General features: G+C 52.1%; 1 protein-coding gene across 1 annotated transcript in view; it reads right to left on the bottom strand.

Moving 5' to 3' along the window:
- LOC146760414 (cytosolic carboxypeptidase 4-like) overlaps positions 1-13,780 on the bottom strand; it is a 264,452-nt gene extending 250,672 nt beyond the window's left edge. The window contains exon 1 of the mRNA XM_085551593.1: positions 13,614-13,780. The gene's annotated coding sequence lies outside the window, so the exon portion shown is untranslated. The remainder of the gene's footprint in view (positions 1-13,613) is intronic.
- Positions 13,781-14,494: the final 714 nt, after the last annotated feature.

Genomic DNA, 14,494 nt, shown 5'->3' with positions numbered 1-14,494 from the left:
TTTTTGGATTATGATCAGGTTAAAGGTTCCTTTTGCTACAAACTTCTAGCATAATTTTTGTTGTTACATTTGGAGTTAGAGACGATTTTAGAATCAGGGTAAGGGTTAGGATTAGAGTTACATTGCGGGTTATTGCTGTTATCTTTACAGCTCCTGTGAGGGTTGGGGTCTGGGTCAGGTGATTAAAAAATGAAATGAGAAAAGAATAAAAAAAATATATTGAAAGCTTCAGATTTCCTTAATCTTTGTGGGAATCATATAATGTGCAACTCAGATCTACCTCTTTGTGCAGTGAGTGCCTGTAAATTTGCTAGAGCCTAATATAATATGGCCTTGTGCTTTCCGCTAACTCACCTTCATTTCATTTTCATTACATTTGCTTGGTAGTCAGATTTTGGTGTGTGGATATTTTAAAACAATCTAACTGACATTGGCAAAAAATTAAAAATAAATTAAAAAATGCACGACAGCATCGTATCAATTTTTATAGATAAGATACAGAAGAGCAGTTTCCCTTAGTTTTCTGTGCCTCTTTACTTTCTTACCCTCTCCCCTTGTGTGAGAAACTCTCAAAGTCAAAGATTTCTAGTTAGGCAAAGATGGCAGCGATAGCAGCGGTGCTTATTCATTATTGCAATACTGCGCGCACATCCCCTGTTGGCAAGGGAGAAACTGCACACCAGTCAGTGAAATCAGTTCTGTTCTATGCCCTAAACCCAATGCAGGTGATGCTCTCATGGCTCTCATTGGTTGAGCATCTCAGGCTCACAGACTCCTCCAGACTGTTGCTAGGTTTCATTTCCATATAAGGTCAATTACCAACCTCTTGTTTTTAGGTCTGCCTTGTACTTTTCTGCGGACAGAGAAGGGCAATGTTTCCAAAAGTCAGTACATTCATTCTGTCCTGTGCTGGGCTCTACCCACCCTGTGTATTTATCTTGTGCTTGTCTCAATTCTCCCCATGTCAGAATGCCCCCAGTCTGAACTTAACTCTGTTCAGCAACTTTCTTGGTGGAAAAACTACTTATACAGCTGTTTTACAAGAGGGTTATACATTCAGTTAGGGCCTACACTATGTACTGAAAATACTGGAAACCTCCACTGCAAAAACACAATCTACCTCTCCCATCTGTGCAGCCTTGCAGACCCAGAGCATGCCAGGTTATTTCTGCTTTCATAGCATTTGCATGCTGTAGGGTGAGCACAAGGTTCTGCTGCTTGATTCTTCTGCAAGAGCTGCCTACCGGCAAATGGTTGCAGGGATGGAGGATGTGACAGAAAGCATTTGTCTCCACAAGAGCAGAGTTACATTCAGTGCAGAGTGTGAGAGTCAGGTTGGTGTGGAAAAGCACTGACACGCTGGGGATGATGCAGTGCTCACATGTCTAACACTCACAGACATTACTGTCAGAAGGATGGTGCTGTGTTGTGCTTCTACCTTTGGCAGCCCCTGGAGAAATGCTGTGGCACACAGAACACCTTTGTATTGCACTGACTGCTGCCATGCAGCATGGATTTCACACCAAATCCAGAGGAGCATGACTGCATCTATTTGCCCTGAGAAAAACTACTGTAGCTGAAGAGATGAGGAGGCAGCTGCTCATCTGCAGAACAAGCAGCACTGCCAGACACTGGGCCAGGTGAGCACCTCCTTCTGCAGCGTGATGATGACAGGGCTGGAGATGATCTGCAAAGCCAGCTTAAAAGTGGGAGACATGAGTCAACATGGCAGGAGGACAGAGGTGTTAGGGAGCAGCCAAGGCATCAAAGAGTATCAAAAGGCTTTGAAAGGTATCACAAAGTGACAGCCAGGAAGACTGGGATTATCATGAGCAGCAACCTGGATGCTAGAGATTATTTGCTCCCATACAAAATGGTAGAGATCTTGCTGCAGACATCCCAAAGCCAGGCAAAATGGGAACCCAGAGCTCTGCCTGCACGAACCCCACAGCCAGAGTGTTGCAAGCTGAGCTGCCTTGCTGTTTGTTGCATTCATCGCAATCACTGTGAATGAATACTCAGAATGCAGTCAAGGCGATAATTGAGCATGAGTGACTTTATTCAATAAAAGACAGGAGGGCTTGAGAGGTCAGGGGTGAAGATGGGACCCCTCTTGTCAAGATGAGAGTGGCTCAGAGCTGGTGCTGCTGCCTGGTGCCTGGGACTGGCAGCCTGACTCTAAGTCCCCATCTAAGATGCTCAGCTTCACCTCACTGATGCTGACCTGCTCCTGCATGGTGGTGCTGCTGCTGGGGCACTCGGGCTGTGCTTGGGATGGGCAGCACTGCAAAGGCACTTGTTATGGTTTTGCAATTTGGTTGGTGTTGGTATTCCACATCAGAACACCATGCTAATAATGGGAGTAAAGGGGACAAGTTTTTTTCCTGTGAACTGCCTTAATGAGCATGTGGGGTGGGGCACCAGAAGGGAAGTGAGGAAGGGGACGGCGTTGCTGGACCGGCTCCCTGCGAGGAGACAACGTGGTCAGAGCTTCCTGCCTTCCACAGCTCCATCGGTGAGATTTGGGACTTGGTATTCTCTTTGTTGAGACTCTCTTGTTGTTGTTTAGTGTTATTAGGTTATTAAACTGCCATTCGTTCTCAGATCACCTTTTTCCTCCCTCATTTTTGGTTAGACCTAATCGCAATCTCCCTTCCCTTCCCCGTCTCCCTAAACGCACGTGGCTGGGCCGCGCCGGGCCGCCCCGCATTGCCGCTAGAGAAAAGGGGGGGGGCTTTTGTTCCTGCTGCCCCGGGTTGTGCCCACTGTCCCGGAGTGAGCTCTAGAGAGAACTCCGTGACATTTTTGGTGGAGAATGCGGGCACAGCTCAGGGCAATGTTTTGGGCAGTAATTAGGTGGTCTTTTTCAGCAGCCCTGTATGTAGGACTGATAGTCCGTAGGTTCCTGTGGTCCTGGCTTAAGGACTTCCTGATGTTGGGGGTAGGGGTAGATTTATTAAGCCGATGGCTGGCAGGGATAGAGATATCTGCCTGGCTCCCTTCCAGACTAACGAACATCACAGGCACCGTGCTTGAACTGGCTCACGAATGCTCTGAATTCCTTAAGTATGACTGGGGTGTCAATTGGAATACTGTGTTGTTAGTCTCTCTAATTGTAGTAGTTTACTATAAATTGCAGAGAGACTTGCAAAGAATAGTGCAGAGAGACTCAGGAAAAGGGCCAGAAGCATCGGGACCCCCAGTATCAGGTAATCTCACCCCTGAACACCAGGGGGACCTTGGGAAATTAATAGAACCCCTGAGTGAGTGTGGGAGATCAGGGGGATCTCAGAACGAATGGCTTATGAAAAAGATAGAGAGTCTCGAGAATGAGATCCAAATACTAAGGGGAAGGCAACAAGTTAATCCCAGCCGACCACAGGAAGCACCAGCATCAGTGTCAGTCGCCCCAGTGGAAGGCCAGAGTTGGGACGTGTGTCCTCACGTCTGGAACGGATGGAGGAAGTAGAGGAAGATCCGGGCGAGGGACCCTCCCCAAAACCACCAAGGAAGGCAACTCAGAAGACTAACAGACATGGAGAAGATAGTGACGATGAAGGCCAGAGATGGGAGCGTGTGCCCTCACGTCTGGAACGGATGGAGGAAGTAGAGGAAGATCCTGGTGAGGGACCCTCCCCAAAACCACTGAGAAAGGCAACCCAGAAGACTAACAGACGCGGAGAAGATAGTGATGATGAGGGAAAAGTCACTGCTTCCTCTACTCGTAAACCTCTGAAAATTACTGAAATCCAAAGTGCGAGAAAGGAGTTTGCCCGACTCCCAGGTGAACGCCTTGTCACTTGGCTGCTCCGGCGTTGGGACAATGGGGCCTCCTGCATGTCTCTAAGCTGCGATGAGGCTCGTCAATTAGGAAACATTGCTCGAGACTCATCTATTGATAGAGGGATCAGCAGATGTCTCGATGGAGTCGCCAATCTCTGGGAGAGGATTCTATCAGCTGTAAAGGCAACCTGTCTTCTCAAAAGTGATTTGGAGCCTGTACTGGAAAAATGGAGTACAGCTGAGGAAGGTATCCAGTACCTGAGAGAAATGGCTGTGGCAGAAATGCTGTTCGATCCCACGTTTGTCCCTGGGGACCCAGAGGATTACCATGACCCAGAAAAGGTGAGCGGTACTCCGGAAATATGCAAGAAACTCATACGGTCAGCACCAGGGAAGTATTCCAGTGTACTATTAACGAACTCTAACAGGTATGATGAGCTGGATAGGAGACCTGAAATTTTTGAGCTCATCCTTTCACTGCAAAATATCGAATACTCACTACTGCCACACCGTACCACCATCGCAGCCATCTGTAAAATGGTGGATAGAATGGACCGAATGGAGAAAAGACAGGACAACATGCAGAAGAGCTGGTCTGCGGCAAGGAACCACAGTGAACCTGTGGCAGTCTCAGCTGTCAGACGCAAACGCACACCTGTCCGAGTGAAGGACCGCAGTGAGCCTATGTCACGTGGTGCCATGTGGAACTACCTGCGTGACCATGGAGAGGATATGAAGAAGTGGCATGACGAACCCAATTTTGTACTGCGAGCTCGGGTAAGAAAATTACAAAAGAGGTCAGCCACTACTGAGGTTGCCTCTACCGCTGTAGACAACCAATAGAGGGGCCCTGCCCTCAGCCAGGGGGGGGAAAGGGATAATAGAGTGTATTGGACTGTGTGGATTCGGTGGCCTGGCACATCAGAACCACAAAAATATAAAGCACTAGTGGATACCGGTGCACAGTGCACTCTGATACCCTCAGGTTTCGAAGGGACAGAACGGATACATATACATGGGGTGACTGGGGGTTCGCAGGAACTGTCTGTATTGGAGGCCGAGATAAGCCTCACTGGTAGAGACTGGCAGAAACATCGCATAGTGACTGGCCAGGGGGCTCCTTGCATACTTGGAATAGATTACCTAAGAAGGGGACATTTCAAGGACCCCAAAGGATACAGATGGGCTTTTGGAATAGCTGCTATAGAAACAGACAATATTAAGCAGCTGTCTGATTTGCCTGGCCTATCAGGGGACCCGTCTGCTGTGGGGTTACTACGGGTGGAAGAACAACGGGTACCAATTGCCACGAGAACAGTACACAGACGACAGTACCGTACTAATAGGGATTCCTTGCTCCCTATCCATAAGCTCATTCAACAACTAGAAAGTCAGGGAGTAATTAGTAAGACCCATTCACCCTTCAATAGCCCCATATGGCCAGTGCGCAAAGCCAGTGGAGAATGGAGGCTGACAGTAGACTATCGTGGCCTTAATGAGGTCACACCCCCATTGAGTGCTGCAGTGCCAGACATGTTGGAACTCCAGTATGAACTGGAATCAAAAGAGGCAAAATGGTATGCCACCATTGATATTGCCAATGCATTCTTCTCTGTCCCTTTGGCCACAGAGTGTAGGCCACAGTTTGCTTTTACTTGGAGGGGTGTTCAGTACACTTGGAATCGTTTGCCCCAGGGGTGGAAACACAGCCCGACCATCTGCCATGGGCTGATCCAAGCCACATTGGAACAGGGCGGTGCTCCAGAGCACCTGCAGTATATAGATGATATCGTTGTGTGGGGTGACACAGCGACGGAGGTTTTTAAAAAAGGAGAACGGATAATCCAGATCCTCCTGTCTGCTGGTTTCGCTATTAAGCGAGACAAAGTGAAGGGCCCTGCCCAAGAAATCCAGTTTCTTGGGGTGAAATGGCAAGATGGGCGTCGCCACATCCCAATAGACGTGATCAACAAAATTACTGCAATGTCTGCGCCCACTGACAAAAAAGAGACACAGTCCTTCCTGGGTGTGGTAGGCTTCTGGAGGATGCACATCCCAAATTATAGCCTCATTGTGAGCCCCCTCTATCAGGTGACCCGAAAGAAGAATAGCTTCGCGTGGGGCCCTGAACAGCAGCAGGCCTTTGAGCAAATCAAGCAAGAGATAGCCCGTGCTGTGGCCCTGGGGCCAGTACGGATGGGACAGGATGTGAAGAACATCCTTTACACGGCTGCTGGGGAGAAAGGTCCCACTTGGAGCTTGTGGCAGAGAACCTCAGATGAGACCCGAGGCCGACCCCTAGGATTCTGGAGTAGAGCATATAGGGGGTCGGAAGAGGGCTACACTCCAACTGAGAAGGAGATCTTAGCCGCATATGAAGGGGTCCGGGCTGCCTCTGAGGTAATTGGCACCGAAACGCAGCTTCTCCTGGCACCTCGACTTCCAGTGCTGAATTGGATGTTTAAAGGGCAGGTTCCCTCCACTCACCATGCCACAGATGCCACATGGAGTAAGTGGGTTGCACTAATCACACAGCGGGCCCGGATGGGGAACCTCAGCCGTCCAGGGATCCTAGAAGTGATCATGGACTGGCCCGAAGGTAAAAAGTTTGAAGCACCACCAGCAGAAGAGGTGTCACGCGCCAAAGAGGCTCCCCCATACAATGAACTTCTGGAAAATGAAAAGAAGTTCGCCCTGTTCACTGATGGATCGTGCCGCATTGTTGGGAAACATCGCAGATGGAAGGCTGCAGTGTGGAGCCCCACACGACAAGTTGCAGAGGCCACGGAAGGAAGAGGAGAATCGAGTCAATTTGCGGAGGTAAAGGCTGTCCAGCTGGCCCTAGACATTGCTGAGTGGGAGAAATGGCCAGTGCTTTACCTCTATACTGACTCATGGATGGTGGCCAATGCCTTATGGGGGTGGTTGCAGCAATGGGAACAAAACAACTGGCAGCGGAAAGGTAAACCTATTTGGGCCGCTGAACTATGGAAGAACATTGCTGCCCGAATAAAGAACATGGTCCTAAAGGTGCGTCACGTAGATGCCCACGTGCCCAAGAGTCGAGCAACAGAGGAGCAACAAAATAACCACCAGGTAGATCGAGCTGCCAGAATTGAGGTGGCTGAGATAGACCTGGATTGGCAGAATAAGGGAGAGTTATTCCTAGCTCGGTGGGCCCATGAGACCTCAGGCCATCAAGGCAGAGACGGAACACATAAGTGGGCTAGAGACCGAGGGGTGGACATAACTATGGATGCTATTGCGCAGATCATCCATGATTGTGACACCTGTGCCATGATCAAACAGGCCAAGAGGATGAGACCTCTCTGGGGGGAAGGGCGATGGGAAAAGTATAAATATGGGGAGGCATGGCAGATTGATTATATCACCCTGCCAAAGACTCGTAATGGTAAGCATTATGTACTCACCATGGTGGAGGTAACCACTGGGTGGCTTGAGACATATGCGGTACCCCATGCCACTGCCAGAAACACCATATTAGGCCTAGAGACACAAATCCTGTGGCGACATGGCACCCCAGAGAGGATCGAATCAGACAATGGGACTCATTTCAAAAATTCACTGGTGAGCACTTGGGCCAAAGAACATGGCATCGAGTGGATCTATCACATCCCCTATCACGCACCAGCCGCTGGTAAGATCGAGCGCCACAACGGTTTGCTGAAAACCACGCTGAAAGCGATGGGTGGTGGAACATTTAAGAACTGGGAGAAACATCTAGCAGAAGCCACCTGGCTGGTAAACACCCGAGGATCAGCCAACCAAGACGGCCCTACACAGTCCAACTCCCTGCGTACCGTGGAGGGAGACAAGGTTCCTGTGGTGCATGTAAAGAATATGCTGGGAAAAGTGGTTTGGGTCCTTCCAGCCTCTGGAAAAGGGGAGGCCCCTCCGTGGAACTGTCTTTGCACAGGGACCTGGGTGCACCTGGTGGGTGATGCAGAAGGATGGGGATGTTCAGTGTGTGCCACAGGGAAATCTGATGCTGGGGGAGTGCAGCCTGTGATTCCATGTGTGTATATATATATATATATATCTGTATGTACATATGTAATGCATGTTAACTACTGTTCTGTTTATATGTTGATAAAAGTTAGGCATGATGTGATGATGTGTAATAAGGGGTGGAATGTTATGGTTTTGCAATTTGGTTGGTGTTGGTATTCCACATCAGAACACCATGCTAATAATGGGAGTAAAGGGGACAAGTTTTTTTTTCTGTGAACTGCCTTAATGAGCATGTGGGGTGGGGCACCGGAAGGGAAGTGAGGAAGGGGACGGCGTTGCTGGACCGGCTCCCTGCGAGGAGACAACGTGGTCAGACCTTCCTGCCTTCCACAGCTCCATAGGTGAGATCTGGGACTTGGTATTCTCTTTGTTGAAACTCTCTTGTTGCTGTTTAGCATTATTGGGTTATTAAACTGCCATTCGTTCTCAGATCACCTTTTTTTTCTCCCTTACTTTTTGTTAGACCTAATCGCAATCTCCCTTCCCTTCCCCGTCTCCCTAAACGCACGTGGCCGGGCCGCGCTGCATTGCCGCTAGAGAAAAGGGGGGGGGGCTTTTGTTCCTGCTGCCCCGGGTTGTGCCCACTGTCCCGGAGTGAGCTCTAGAGAGAACTCCGTGACAATGAGGAATTATAAACTGGAATACCAGATACCTGGCAACGTAACAATGCTTTGGCAATGAAAACAGCTTTATTCATCTCTGTAATAAACCAAACCAAACCAAAACAAAAACAACAATCCAACATGACATTGACAGAGAAACTTGAACAACAACAACAAAAAACTTCAAGGGAAAAAACAGGCATTCAACTTTCAAGTCAGCTAATCGTGTGTTCTCATGGAAATGATCTTATAGGAGTTCTTGTTGAGAAACTCAGCAGGAAGAGCAACCTCAAAAATAAAGCATGAGACATGGTTTTGCAGCACTGGGAACCAGATACAAGCACTCAGTTTGCCAGTCCCATGCTATGCAATTAAAGAGGCCTTTACTGAGGTTTCCCATTAGCCACTGAATTAGCCATTTGACAAATCACCTTTTGCATTATTCAGCCTGCTCAGGACAAACATTATCTGTAGAGTGATTTAACCCACAAGAACATGAGAACTGCTACACTGGCTTAGGCCAGCAGAACAGCTCCAGCCCCAAGCCACAGGCAGCAGGCAGCCAGCAAGGCAGGCACGGGGGAATGGAGCCCTGTGGCCAGCGCTGCCACCCTCCTCTGCACCAGGCACTACGTCAATGTGCACTCAGACACAGACCTTCCCCTAGGTCTTACTCCCTTTAGGCATCACAGACTTCACTACACCCTTCTAAATGACAGGACTATTTGGCAGCTAGGACAGCTGTCACTGAAATCCATGACCCCAGTTCATGGCAGGGCAATGGACTCCTCTGACTAACAGTCTGGATCTCAGATTGTCCACCTATGATTGTAGTAAGGGCACTGCACAGGGTGTTCAGAGAAGCTATGGATGCCCCATCCCTGGAGTTGTTCAAGGCCAGGCTGGATGGGGCTTTGGGTAACCTGATCTAGAGAAAGATGTAAGCATTAGAACTAGATGATGACTAAGAGCTTTTCCAACCCATACCATCCTATGATTCAAGGAGCTGAAGATGGCACAGTACCTGTCCCTGAGCATCAGGGGACCAAATACCAGACTTGAGACCTTTTCTGAGAACCATACATTTAACTTCTCTGTGGCCCGTCTCAACATCCTACAGATACCAATTGCTCTCAATTCCTCTACAGGTTTTCTTACTTCAAGAACCATAAGCAAGAGATGCCACAGAAAATTACTATTATTACCATTCCATCATAGTCTGAAGGCCAGTCAGACACAGAATCACCAACGCAACCACTTTTGCAGCAGGGTTAACTGGGAACATTTATGAAAGCTTGGAACTAGAGTATCATCTTTTACCCCTGGATCTGTACTGCCAGTTCCAAAACACTACCTGGACAGCAATTACTATTGCACCACAGCATGCAGTGAGATCAGCCCCTCCACCTGCAATTACTTCCTGGTGTGTCCCTTTGGGGCAGCATACAGCACAGCTCCCACTCACCCAGAGCTCAGGAGCTGACAGATCAGTTAACCTGGTCAGGAGAACCTCATGCTCCTCTCTGTCAGCTCCCCTGCTGCCAAGCACAGGTGGGTACCCACATTAGCGCTGTTGTGGATGAGGGGTGGCCCCAGCAGGAGCACCACTGAAGAACATTGGCTGGCTGCCTGGGCCTCATGCACACCTACAACAGACAAGAAGGTGCTTCTTCCAGGATTTGTTTCCAAAATGATGTCTCAAACTTCACAGTATTCAGCATGCAGGAACCATGTAGTCAGAAGGTATATCTGACTAATCAGAAGCAAATCTTCCCATTGTATCACAAAGTAAACAATTATTTTATATATATTTATGGAGGGAATGGCTCACTTTTAAGCAACAAAAGCCTGTAGTTGTTTGGATTTGGCCTTAGAGGCTTGAGTATGTCTCCAGTACTGCTTCAATTCAACCGTATTTCTTTTTGCTCTCCATCTGCACCATAACACGCTTTCACTTCCAAAGCATTTCAGGTAACAACTTGAAGAACAATTTTTATTTTAAACATACACACACATCTCTTAGCATAAAACTCATCAAGTAGTGTCAGCAAGCACATTTTAATAGCATAATATCGAAAAGTAATTTTACTACTATCTAAGAGTCTGAAGTCTGCAGAGGATATATTTAGATGCATATAAATAGACAACAGTCGGTGATGTCTGGTCAAAGGAGTACAAATCTTTCCTAATGCATGGAATTTGCCTGGCCCCAAACACTGCAACAGCACTTAGACAAGCCTTTTCTACTTGGCTCAAATTCTGCCAGGCCTGCTAATAACAAAGCTATTAGCATGATTTTCTGGATGGGTTGCTTGCTTAGAGAATATTCAAAGATTGTTCTAATAAACTAAACCCGTTACCACATCTGAAAGCATAGGAAATATTGATCAACAATGGAAAGCCATTATCCTTTCAGCATTTAACATATCCCCATGCGCCCCAACAGACCGACAAGCTCTCCAGGTACCTTCGGACGCTCCATCTCCCCACTGCTTGCAGGCACCTTTGCTTGCCCAGACCACACCAGCGGGAACACCATCCCCATCTTCTGAAATTTTTGGAAAAAAATGTACACCAAGGCAGCTGCGTGGGGAGCTCAGTTACAGATTGGCCTGGGGAAGCTCCGTTTCCCTCTTTCTGTGCTGTTCTGACACATTTGTTTTTGGGTTCCCACCTGTTTTGCCCCACATACCTCATCAGTCCCATTCTTAGGTTGGACAACACCTTACCTTCTTCCTCTACCTCATGGTCAACATCTACCAATGTTCATAATGATGCAGCCAAATACAAATCTCTTCAGGCAAAAGATTTGTACAACAAATTCAAAGACAGCACCCAAGAAACCATCTGAATAACACTGCACCTCCTTGAGCATAAACCAAAGATGAGATTGATGAGTGCAAGGAGTCCATTCCTGGACTTGTGTAGGTTTTAGTAAGCCACAAAACTGGTAGACCAGCTCAGCTTCTAACTCATGCGAGACTCTTCAAATAGCCAGGATTTATTTCCACTGACTGCATTGCCATGAGAAAACTGGTAACTGCTTTTTCTGAAAGAAGAAATGCAAGCTAATATACCATGGGAAGCTTCTTAGTAAGCTTTGTGACTGGAGGCCTAGCTGGCAAGCTTGGGTGTGCATTTTGATACAGCCTTAATGCATTAAAATGCATTTATTATGCATTTAAACAAATGCATAATCCCTTGAGAACAGCTTATATTTAGAAATGTAGATCAGAAAGGTGTTTGGGCACTGAGAGCATTCAGTTTCTGGTATGGTTCTTCCTGCAGAATTGAACCTGACTCTCAGACCAACAGAAAGGAATCGCTGCTCCACGTTTTGGAGCACAGCGGCTCCACCCCACCAGGACAGATTCCAGCAGTAAAACACAGCAGTGGGCTGACACCAAGGGGAGACCCACACACAGCCCACGGCTCCAGGGGATGACTCCAAGCTAATGGAACCAGGCAGAGGCCCCACCACACCACGAGGCACACACTGCCCCAACAGCCCTGGGCACTCTGCTCCTGCCGATGGCTGCAGGTAGGATGGGTGCTGCCAGAACCAGCCCAGCCCTCCCAAGGAAGTAGAAACCCTCTGACACACAGTTATCACCAAAAGGCTCCAACAACCCAGGGAGGATCCATCCATCCCACTGCTTTGTTGTCTGTCGACCTTCACTTGAAAAGGGCTGGACATGCAGCATTCAGACAAGGATTCTCAGAAGGAATGAGCAGACACCACCTTACTCTGGGGACATGTAAACGTGAATGGGAAAGATCAGTAACCAGCAACATGACGAGAAAGGCATAGGTATCCTGGGCTGTCAAGCTCTGTAGGAGACAGCCAGAGACCGTGCAGGGACAGCCCCAGCTAAAGGCTCCCAGCTTTCCCCTCCTTGGTTTGGGGGCTGGTCAGATGATGTTCACACCAGCAGCTAAGGCCAACACACCCTCCTGTTCCAGTTGCTCAATGCAATGAAAATTGCCTGCCCTGGAGACATGACAGACCAGGCTAGAGAGAGAAGACAACAGCACAGGAGAGGAAATACTGCTGCCCTGTATCACAGAAGAAAATGACAGAGGGCAGTGGCCGTGATCTGCAGATGCCATGCTGATGCCAAGCCAGCGCCTGGCAAGCAGCAACACCACGAAGGGCTGTGACAGCTCCTCGCCCACCTCTGCCCGTGCTCCCCAGGTGTGGCAGCACTGAACTGCCCCTCCGTGTAGCCGCCCTCCGTGGCCCCCTCCTCAGCTGCAGCCGATCCCTGCAGGGAGGTTTGTTTGTTCCTGACATCAACATGGCTGCAAGGTTTCGGCTGGCTCCTCAACAACTGCCGTGCTGTCTCCCCTAACGGGAACCTTCCATCAGAAAAAAAAAAAATAAAATAAAGGTTGATTGTGTCCTACATTTGCTTTCCCGCAGACGAGGAGCGCTCACTACACACAAAAAGGAGGAGAGGGGAAGGGACGGCACTTAACACAAATCCTGGGATCCCGGGGACAAGCGACAGCCTCCCAGGACAGAGGTGCAATGAGAGGCGTGTGCCGGGCGAGGGCAGCGGGACGGCGCGGCTGACGGGAGCCTCCCGCGGTGAGGGCAGGCGGCAGGAGGGAGCCGGGAGCCGCATCTCCGCACACCCGGTGCGTTCCCTGCGGAGGAGCTCAGGAACCCCCCGCAGCCGGAGGAGCCGAGCCGTGCCCCCGAGCGAGCGCCCGGCAGGACCGCGGGCACGGCCGCGACCCCGGCAGCGCAGGGCTCGGGCGGCACCGCGCAGCCCCGGCCCGGCCCGGCGGTGCCGGCGCTCCCCAGGCGGCGGCAGCACCGCGCCAAGGAGCGGAGGGGGCGGCGGCCGCCGCGGTATCCGCGGCCCTGCAGCACCCCCAGCCGCGGGCGGCCGCCGGCGCCGTCCCGCGGGCAGCGATGGGAGCGCGGCCCGGCCCGGCCCGGCTCGTGGCGCCCACCCCACCCTCGCCCCGCGCGGCCCCGCGGCCGCCGCCCCCCCGGGAGGGGAGTCCCAGGCGCCGGCGGACACCCCGTCCCGTCCCGTCCCGTCCCGGTGCGATGCGGGGCGAGCCCTGCACGGAGCCGGGCGGGACCCCGCCGCTGGCGCCCTCCCGCGCCCCTTCCCCCATGAATAAGTAACGGCGGCTGCAATGCGGCGGGAGCCGGGCGACGGCCGCCAGCTCCGCGATTACCTGGTGCCTCTCGGGGAAAGACGGCGTCCGGAGCGCTTCCCCTGCAGCGGCGGCCGCGGCCGGGCTCCGGCGGGGCTTCAGACTCTCGCAGCAGGCAGGCTGGCCGCCTCTCTGCCCTGTGCCATGGCTCAGCAGCCGCATCCTAGACCGGCTCCGCGGTGGCGGCTGCCGGCAGCCGCGGAGGGAAGGGCAGCCCGCACGGACGGCCCCATGGAGCGCGGCGGCTCGGCTCCGGCTCCGGCTCCGGCGCGGGCAGCGGCAGCGCACATGCACACACGCACACACCGCGCCGGGCGGGCGGGAGGCGGGGGGACGGCGCGGGCGCGGGGCACGCAGCGGCGCAGCCCTCCGAGCCCGCTCGCATCGCCCCGCCGCGGGCAGCCCGCGCCGCTCCGCTCCGCGCCCGCCGACCTCGCGGTGGAGCCGAGCCGGGTGAATCCTCGCCGAGCGCTGCGTGTCCGCGCTTCGCTGCGGAACGACGGAGCTTGGGGGGGGCGGGGGGCGCGGAGCCTCCCCGGGGGCACCTACGGCGCGGCGGGCGGCAGGGCCATGCGGCTCCGCGCTCAGGCGGAGCAGCCGCGGCGCCGCGCGGTGCGGTGGGGCAGGGCGGGGTGCTCGGCCCGGCCCTTCGCTGCGCCCATCCTCCGCACCCAGCGCTGCCGCCCGGCCCCGGCCCCCGCCAGCGGCGCCGCGCGATGCAGCACGGAGGCGGCCGCCGCCTCCCCCGCGCCGCGCCGGGGCGGGCACGGGATGCGGGCGCTCCCCGCCCCGCACGCACGGCTGAGCCGCAGCCGCCCGACCGCGCGCAGACGTGTCGCGGGCCGGGCAGCCGCGCACCGGGCGGGGACGCGCCGACAGGGAGCACGGAGCCACGAGTCTGA

This window comes from Coturnix japonica, chromosome 6, assembly GCF_054131305.1.
Source record: "Coturnix japonica strain WE chromosome 6, WE-NBRP24, whole genome shotgun sequence".
Classification (NCBI taxonomy): domain Eukaryota; kingdom Metazoa; phylum Chordata; class Aves; order Galliformes; family Phasianidae; genus Coturnix; species Coturnix japonica.
This window is presented reverse-complemented; position numbering and strand designations above follow the sequence as displayed.